This window comes from Monodelphis domestica, chromosome 5 (assembly GCF_027887165.1).
Source record: "Monodelphis domestica isolate mMonDom1 chromosome 5, mMonDom1.pri, whole genome shotgun sequence".
NCBI lineage: Eukaryota > Metazoa > Chordata > Mammalia > Didelphimorphia > Didelphidae > Monodelphis > Monodelphis domestica.
The window spans coordinates 102,043,585-102,050,142 of NC_077231.1; positions in this window are offsets into that span (position 1 = coordinate 102,043,585).

Here is a 6,558-nt window from a genome sequence, read left to right on the forward strand (position 1 = left end):
AATATGACCTTCAACAGACATGTGCAAAGGGGACAGACCTCTGGGCGGTCCTGGGTTAAGCTAGAGCCACCATTGGCACAGGGGAGACATAGACAGTGATTGGTAGATGTGAGAACTGAGGGGAGGGAACTTAGATTGTTTGCTTAAAGATAGAGGAGGGTGGATGCTCTGAAGGAGGTCTGAGAGGAGAGAGGTCCTGGAGGGAGAACTAGATTTTTCTCTTCATGACCTGAACCCAGGAGACAAGGTGTATATTAAGAATTTCCAGCATACTGGTGCAACTCAGCCTTCCTGGGAAGGGCCATTCCAAATATTGTTAACTACTCCAATATCTATAAAGATTGGAGAGAAGGACTCTTGGATTCATTGCTCACATTTAAAGAGAGCATCTTCTATTGAAATTGATTGACTGTATCCTATATATGTATTGGAGATAATAATCTATTGATGAGTTGATGCTGTTTTTCAAAAAACACATTGAATTCTTGAATTTTTTTCTTTTTCTATTTTTCCTTATTTTATTATTGTTTTTCTTTTATTTTGATTAGAATATTTTATTTTTCCCTTTTCTCATTTCTTGTACTTAAGGTACATATAATCAATATTAATTTTTAATCTACAATAAATAAGTTTAAATGTATATATACTTGCTACAATATTAATGCATACCCAAACAGCTTTAGACTGTGAGAACCTGCCATTTATTGATAATTGTTATGGGATTATGATTACTGTTTGTGTCTGATTCTAGGAAATGGGATCAAAAAAGGAGCACAGACTTAACCTGAATAGTGCCAAAAAAAAAAAAGCACACAGGTCAAAAAAAGAAGAAGAAGAAGAAACCAATCCAGGTAGGACTGATACACTTCTAAGTCAATACAAAGGACTTGAAACTAGTGTGAGACTCGAGGTTGCACCGCTTGACATATGTTAAGATGTAGACCTTCCTTGTATCCACACTCTTTGTGAAAATACAGACAAGTACCAAAGTTTGGCTATCATCCTGGTTCCCTCTATCCCTGAGAATGAAGGTAAAATCAAACCAGGAAATGACACTTCCCTATCAAAATAAAAATCTGGTCCTTTTTCTCTCTCCTATAGTATGGCAACTTCCTGTATCCTTGGCTGAAAATGGGTAAGTGAAATATTACTGCATTCTGTCCTACAGACTTGTGGGATTAGAAATTACTTTAATTGGACCCTAATACATGGGCCTGTTAGAAATTTATTCTTGCTTACTCAAAATTTTGTATACATAGATGTTTTGATATTTTGATGCTGATTTTGGATTCTTTTTAAATATATATATATATAAAAGGGTTTAACTTTTCTTCCATTTTTTTCCTTTTGTCTTTTGTCTTTGATTTTTTTAAACACCCACTTTGGGGGGATTGTATTTTAATAAAAATCCAAGATTTTGAAATTTTTGTTTGAGAAAGATCTTCAAGGAAGAAGCTTGCTAACTCCTAAATCCAGAGAACGAACTGTTGCAGAAAGATTCCAGAAAACCTACACTACATCAAGAAGATCAAGAATGAACTTTGGGTGTGGTTGATTGAACATTTATTTGAATGTATACTCCTATGCCAAAGGGGGACTGCCCCCTAATTGGTTTTTGTCAATGCGCTCAGCTTGGTTTGCTGTCTGTCTTTCTTCTATTTCCCTCTCTATCTAATTATTGTAACTTGTAATTTCCCCTTAGAAATTGAATATTGTATACATCTGTAGTTAGAAGTACTTTAGGAGTATAAGATGATTATGTTAAACGATCAATGGGGAGACTAGTCTCCTAATGATCATGGGGGGATTATGAAGATTGGATTTAGCTATCTCCTGATTTGTAACAATGAAGATGCTTATTCTAACAACATCAGGGATGTTTTTGGAACTTTGCATTACTCAACCCTACTTTGTATACAAAATTGGGAATGTCTGTAAACATGCTTGAAGATTGAGTGTTTAGGATGGCCTTTGATAGAGAAATTGACAAATCAGAAAAAGCTGACAGACCCCTGGGCTGTCCTAAGTCAAGCTTAGGCTATGATTGGTGTGGAGGAGATGCAGGAAAGGGAGGTAGAGTTGTCTAGGTTTTGTTTTTTTTCCATGGGACTTCCTGTTGGCTGTCTCTTTTTCCCCAGAGAGGTGGCTCTGGCTGGCAGCATGCTAAGAGTTCCGACAGCTTGGAGTGGTGGCAGCTATTTGTCTGGTTTTTGGTGGTAAGTTTGCCCTTGAGCTGATTCAGGTTCAGGCATCTTGGCTAAGCCCTCTTGGAATTCAGGCTGATTCCTTCCTCCTTCACTCTTCAAACCCTTATCTTCCTAGAGCCTCTGGTCTTCCTCCTGGCCCAAGCCAGGTGGGAGAAATCCTATACCCTTTCCTTCTTCCTTCTTCTTAATTTCTTTCCATTATATTAATTAAATCACCATAAATTTCAAGCTGACTTGGGTATTTTTTTTAATATTTGGTATATCCATGGTTACCAAATAATTAATATAGTTTAAGTCACAACACTAATTATCCTTTACACACACACACACACACACACACACACACACACACACACGTATCTTTTTATTAAACAATGCCTTCTCTAGGTTAAGGATGGAATAGAGGAAGGGTGGGAGATACCTGGGAAATTTAATGTAACTGACAAACAAAATCATTAAAAAATTAACAGGCTTTAAAAAAAATAAAGAAAAAAGGTGGATGTGTAATGGGGGAAGATGAGGGGTATGTTAGTCTGTTCTAAGTCTGACTTCCCTTGGGGATAAACAATTCAGGAAGATGCTTAATATCCTCTCATGTTTGGAGAAGTTAACATTCTAGGGAAGAGATTTTTAACCTGGGGTCCATAAACCTATTTTCCTTAACTTTATTTTAATAAAATTGGTCTGCTTTGTAATCCTATGTCTTTTATGCATTTAAAAACATGACTCTGGGATGGGTTCAATAGGATTCACCAGACTGACTGCCCCAGGGGTCTAGGACACAAATATGTTCACAACTGCTCTCCAGCAGAGTGGTTTGATATACAGCATTTTACTTAGTTTCTGATGAAGCCTTACAAGCACTCAGCTACTGGAAAGGAACATGCATGGTCCTAGTTTGTGTTGAGCCATTTCACCAGAAGAGGCAGAAAGGATACTTCTTGGAAAACAGCACTCTAGGAATGTTAGTTTTAATTTAAGAAACTTCTAGGAAGTGCCAACACTATTGTCCTAAGCATTGGAGATCCAAGAGGAAACAAATTGTAGTCCCTGTCCTCAAGGAGTTGACTGTCTTTTGAGAAAATATGATAAATAATACAAGTTACAATAGTACACGATAAAACTTTTTTAAAATGTTAAAAGAAGGCAAGAAGACTGATGGATGGGACTGGGCTACCATCAGGGAAGGCCTTGATGGTAAGGAAGGTTGGTGGTAAAGGAGAGAAACCTTTAAAGCTTTGAAGAGTGAGTCCCCTACAAGTGAGGAAAGGTAGGAGATGATTCGGGAATTCCGAGTAGCCCAATGCCTTGAACAAATGCTTGTGGATGGATTGATGATAGGTCAGAAGCAGATTCTGAAAGGTCCTGAATTTCACTCTATTCCATGTTCATACTTTCTTTGGTAAGCAATGGAGAGCCATTGATGACTTTTTTTTTTAATCCTTATTTTTGTCTTAGTAACAACTCTAAGACAGAAGGGCAAGGGATAGGCAATTGGGGTTAGGTGACTTGTCCAGGGTCACATAGCTAGGAAGTGTCTGAGACCAAATTTGGACCCAGGTCCTCCCAACTTCAGGCTTGGTACCTATCCATGGTACTACTTTGCTCCCCTTCAATGATGGCTTTTGAGCATGGCAGCGACATGATGAAGCTTGTGTCTCAGGAAAATTTGCCTAGTGGGATGGTTGCTAGAGTCATAACTAGAGTAGGGTGAAGGAAGCCTTGTCCCAAGGAGCCCACATCCTGGAGGGGGCAAGAACAATACTGGTCTTGCTGGCTAGCTAGTCATACTCTCCACAGCAGGGAAGCTGAACTTGAGACTTGACTGGCCCAGAGGGGTCAAAGTTCTGGGGCACTGACCAGAATTCGAAGGATTTGGGGCATCAAAGGCTACCTGGGGAGGAGTCAGTGCCCTTTAGCCTTGGTGGTTTGGCTGGTCCCTGTGGGTCACTACATTTAACCTGCCCTGTTCACTGGATGGGTCTAGGTGTCTGGGACATTAATTGAAAGGAAGTGCGTATCACAGACCTGACTATCCTTTCCTTGCTATGAAGCTGTAAACGTTTTGTTAACTTTCTAAAATTTATCCAGGGAGATACCAGGGAAATTTAATGTAACTGACAAACAAATAAACATTTCAAAAATTAACAGACTTTAAAAAAAAATAAAAGAAAAAAGGAGGATGTGTAATGGGGGAAGATGAGGGGTATGTTAGTCTGTTCTAAGCCTGACTTCTCTTGGGAATAAATAATTCAGGAAGATGCTTAATATCTTTTGTTAGTTTTCTGGCTACACCTGAATCTGAAACACCAGGTGTGGTCTATAGTCTAGGGTGTGGGCCATCTTCCTCCTTGAATAAGGTCACATGCTACTATCCTGCCCCTCCTGGTCCTGTGATGGCTTGGGCTTCAAGATGAGGTGCTGCTCTCTCACCCAAACCAGGTGTTAGGATTTTCCCCATGTGAAGCCTGCCTTCCATAGCATCACACTTTAGTCACTGCAAAGGCAGGGGTTAGGGGTTAGACCCTCTGGAGGAAACACTGTCCCCTCTCCTGGCATTGAAGCTGGATTATTCCCCAACCTGTGTCCTTCACTTAGGTACTCCTGCCTCCAACTCTTTTTGCTCCAGATGAAAGAATTCCTATTTAGGTAGGGCAGGGATAGTGTTGGATTTGGGGTCAGGAAGAGGGGAATGTGAATTAGGTACTTCCTGGCAGTGTGACTCTGGGTGAGTCAGTGATTCTGTTTCAGTTTTTTCATCTGTAAAATGGGCATGAAAATAGGACCTACTTCTCAGGATTTTTGTGGTCAAATGAAATACATTTAAAAACATTTTTTGAAATACAATTTTTAAAGTGCTTTGTAAGCTTAAACATCATATATATATTTTAGTCATTATAATATTATTTAGGGTTTTGGGGAGAGGGGAAATATTGGAAGCAGAGGGGCCTCTTAGGACATAATAAATTATATTATTCCAGGTAAGAGGAGCTTCATTTCCTGTAGTTGAATATGGTAGGAGTGGAAACAGAGGCATGGAGGTTAGAGATCGTAGTGAGTTTAGAACTATTCCACTGGATGACAGTGTTTTAAGTTAACAGATAATATGGTATTTCTTCCTTCTACCTTCTTCAAGTACAAATAAAGAAGAAATAGAAAGTGGGGCAGCTGGGTAGCACAGTGGATTGAGAGTCAGGCCTAGAGATGGGAGGTCCTAGATTCAAATCTGGCCTCAGACCCTTCCCAGCTGTGTGACCCTGGGCAAGTCACTTGACCCCCATTGCCTGGCCCTTACCACTCTTCTGCCTTGGAACCAATACACAGTATTGACTCCAAGACAGAAGGTAAGGGTTTAAATAATAAAATAAAATAAAATAAAAAAATGAAATGAAGAACAGAAAGCTTTATTTTATCTGATTGTCCTTTGACTTGTGACCTTCCACAATGGTGCCTGGTTTGGCCTCAGAAGAGGCCTCTTGGCTTGGGTGATCCAGGAGGGATGCTCAGCCATGAATGGATATGGCAGAGTCATAAGAGTCAAGGCTGCAAGTGACCTTAGACCTCACTGGGCCATCATATATCTGGATCACCATGTTATAGGGACCCATATCAGGTTAGAAAGGTTATTAACACAATGGTGAATGCCAGAAGATCTTAGGTAATGAGTATAAGGAGGGGCATATTAGATCATGCCATTGGAGAGGGGGGATGATCTAGTGAAGAAATAGGACATGTTTAGTCTTGGGAAAACTGTGGACTGGAGTGGATAGACACTGACTATGCTTAATTATTTTTAAAAGTTCTCATTTGGAGAAGAGATTGGGCCTTAAAAGGCAAAAACTGGTGTGGGAGGTGCCCTACGTCCATTAGCATGCCCTACTCAAGACAAAGAAAGGATCTGGCTAAGCTGCTTAAATGGAGTCAGGGTACTGGGGGGAAAACACTGGATTCGGATTCTATATTCTAGATATATATTATCTATCTAGTATCTATCTATCTATCTATCTATCTATCTATCTATCTATCTATCTATCATCTATTTATCTATCTTCTCTCTTGCACCATCCCCATACCAGTTACTTGCACCCTTGAAGGAGGGTGACTCTTTTGGAGTCAAGGGAATTCCTGCCTAGATTTGCCATATCAGCAGAAGTTCTAGCCATGCTGTTCACTTTCCATCAGCAACACAGTTTGGGCAGCTAGGTGGTGCAGTGGATAGAGTACCAGGCCTTGAGTTAAGAAGCCCTGAATTTAAATCCTGCCTCAGATATTGTCTAGTAGTGTGAACCTAGGCAAGTCACTTAACCCTGCTTTCTTTGGTTTCTGTAAAATGAGTTGGAGAAAAGAAAAT